Here is a 3,528-nt window from a genome sequence, read left to right on the forward strand (position 1 = left end):
GATGTTAATGTTGAATTGTACTGTGGTAGACTGTAATGTGAACACTGTTTGTTACAACCTAGTTCAGCTCAGTGGTCTAGGAAACACGTTTAATGGATTTGTGGTAATTATAGTTGATGTTACACTAAAGGAGGCAGTGTGATAATGTTAAACATCAAGAAGCTTAAGGAAGAGGGAGTATGGATGACTAAGTCATCCAAGGTGCATCAATTCACATCCGTTACAGCCCTTACCAGTGCCTGGATCACTTGGTGTGAGTTGGATCCCAGATCCTGCCTGAAAACACCATACTTATGGATTTTCCTAAGTATTCCTGCCACATGGCATAAACTGAAATAAGTTTCAGAGCATTCAACCAATATCTGCAGGGTTGAATCCTGCCATACCAGTGACACTGCATTGTTGTTTCTATCCCAATCCGTAGGGGTACAGATACACCAGGCATCTTAAAGTGCTACAATTTGCTGTTTGGAGTTATGTCCCTTTGGCACGCCAGAAATATGATCATGGGTTTGAATTCTGGTTCACCCCAGTTCAGTTCCTAGATTTGCCAGAGTGGTAAACGTGGGAGACCTGCATCACTTTGGGGTTAGCCGACATGCCATGATATATCAAAACTACCGTTCGAAGTCGTGTTACACCCAACTCACTCACTTTCCCAGGGTAGAATTCAGCCAAACTCTGTATGTGCACATAGCTAAAGAGGACTGCACTATTGTTTCAATGCATTTTGACAAGTCTTTTCATGGAGGTCGCTGCCAGTGATCAGTGATTGTTAAGTTTAAAACCGCCCGAGGTTTAAAATCGCAGACAGTATAGTAATTAGTGATTAATATTAATAATTAATTGACTGTTTTCTACACATTTTAGTTCCGCCGCTCATGCTTAGATAAATTACAGTGATGAACCATTCATCCAGTGACCTGCCTCTAGTGATGATTGGATGAGTGAAGTGGGCTGACCAACCTGATCTCATTCTCACATCACAGAATACCATAGAACAGGTACATAGCTAACCAGATCACATAGTTGCATACACCCAGTACACTTCATCATGGTGGCTACAAATAAATCAGGTCTTGTACTATTCCATATCAGTGTGTATTAAGACCGATGAGGTCTTGTACTATTCCATATCAGTGTGTATTAAGACCAATGAGGTCTTTTACTATTCCACATAAGTGTGTATGGAGGGAGATGAGGTCTTGTACTATTCCATATCAGTGTGTATTAAGACCGATGAGGTCTTGTACTATTCCATATCAGTGTGTATGGAGATGTGTCGTCACTGGTATTCCAGAAGGGGTAGACCGATGAGGTCTTTTACTATTCCACATAAGTGTGTATGGAGGGAGATGAGGTCTTGTACATAGAGAATACTACACGAGGTCTCATTACATACGAATTATACGAAACGAGTGTCCTTCCTATGGTATCTGACCGAACGAAAGCGAGGTCAGAAACCATAGGAAGCTCACGAAGCTTCATTATAATTCATATGTAATGAGACCGAAAGTGTGGTATTTTATTTATTACCCATGTCTTACATGCATTAAATTGACAAAATAGCGTAGTTTTGGTATTGTTAGGGTTCAAACCGAAACCGGTTTCATAAAGAGGTTATTGGAAGAATTTTGTTCTGACGTACACTTTTGCATGACGACGTCACACTGTATTGACGCCACTCGCCTGTCCCCTTGGTAACCGGCGCCACGATGCATGTCAGTTGTCATCGCCTCGCATACAGCCTCCTTCAGTAAACTACTCAGTAGCACCCGTTTCTTGGTTTGCAACTGCTTCACTTTCGGCTAACATCACTGGTGGAAACATTGCGCTTATGTTTTTCGACGGATATAACGTCTCAGTTCGACTCACAATTAAACAGCGACACGACAACGTTCGCAATGTTTACATTCCCACAATGCATCTAAGTTGTAGAATGAAGGACTTCACGTGTTTGTTATGAATGAACAAGTAGTTCCGTCACAACGTGACCTAACTGAGAGGTCATCGGTTATCCAATCAAATCGTTAGAATCTCAGGTCAAGTCGTTACGACACAGGTCAACGCGATACGACACTCGTGTGACGTACGAGATTAGTATGCATCTACCCATACGTTGACCACGTGGGTAATAATATTCCATATCTGTGTGTACTGAGACCTGTTATCACTGATATTTCAGATGGGGTAGACAGATGAGGTCATTTACTATTCCATATCAGTGTGTTTTGAGACCTGTTATCACAGATATTCCAGAAGAGGTAGACCAATGAGGTCTTGTACTATTCCATATCGGTGTGTGTGGTTCTTAACAAACTGTAAGAATCTAGTATTAGTGACTTGCATCTTGTAAGATGTTGTACCAATATGGACCGGTAATAGTGTGATTGTTAGGTACATGTATTTGGCATTTGTAAATCAGCTTTGCATTGTGCATTTGAATTTGTTTACTTGTGTGAAAATATCTAAGTTATTCATTTTTAAATGATTTCTGTAAAATTGAAATAAAAGTAGTCATCTTATGTTAATTTCATATTAGATCTCTTCACTGAATGAAATGCTGCGATAGGGCTTACCTACATAATTCTATCCTTAAAGGGGAAATGGGAGGGGATGGGAGACATAAGATAACATATGGTGCTTCTACAGTGCTATTAAAATATTGGAAGACATTTTCAGTATTTTGCAAATGCAATACTTGTTGTGTAAGAAGAGATTTATTTCCACATAGCTTCTTACTTGTAATATTTTCTTGTACGCAGTGTCAAAATAGAATCAAAATTGTTTGATTTTTTCCCACATTGTCCTAAGATATATTATAGTTAAAGGTAATTCAAATTGACAAACTATTTCATTGTTGTGATATTGTTTTTATAGAGATATATCTTTAAACTTGGCGGAATTAAGAACTGGAGTTTAAATTCATCCACTAGAACTGAAAAGCTGAGTGCTATTTTTCATTATAGATGTTGATGACAAGTAAGATCTAGTAATACAACTGTCTCAGGAGCTAGGACAAAACTATGTGATATTATGGAGAATATTATGTTGTGAGCAAGGAATATACAGATTTTGTTAAAATTTGAAAAATGAAATATAAAAATATACCCTTTAAAAGAAACAACTGTTATCACAGTCTTTTCACTTCTCCAGACAGTACATACAATTCAGTAAAGATCTGAATCATTTTCCAGGCTGTAAGTAGGTATGGCTGGACATATCTTGTTGGCTTTTGTTGAACTTACTAGTATTTCATGCTGAGAGATTCATGTTCTTATCAGTTCTTCCGAAAGCACTTCAGAGCAGTAGCATACTCGACTTCTGCATTGATTCTTGTGGAGTTGACATCTTTGGATAACACAATCATATGCCATTAACCAGAGATTTAATGTGTATATTGTATCCTTGTGGGACTTTGTGTGTTATGTTTTTTACATTGTAATATTTGCTCAAAAGCTGTTTGTATGAATGACTAGTGATACATGTTTTATGAAGTCAGTATTGAATAAACATTGCCAAACTGTG

At 38.2% G+C, this 3,528-nt stretch overlaps 1 long non-coding RNA gene across 1 annotated transcript; it reads left to right on the plus strand.

The window, feature by feature from the left end:
• Positions 1 to 900: 900 nt before the first annotated feature.
• On the plus strand, positions 901 to 3,528 carry LOC124282585. Its single transcript, XR_006900196.1, has 3 exons — positions 901 to 1,076; positions 1,203 to 1,360; positions 2,278 to 3,528. It is a non-coding gene; the product is annotated as an uncharacterized LOC124282585 (long non-coding RNA).

The sequence above is a fragment of the Haliotis rubra genome, unplaced genomic scaffold (genome assembly GCF_003918875.1).
Source record: "Haliotis rubra isolate DU_JTF1 unplaced genomic scaffold, ASM391887v1 Scf30, whole genome shotgun sequence".
NCBI classification, from domain to species: Eukaryota; Metazoa; Mollusca; class Gastropoda; order Lepetellida; family Haliotidae; genus Haliotis; species Haliotis rubra.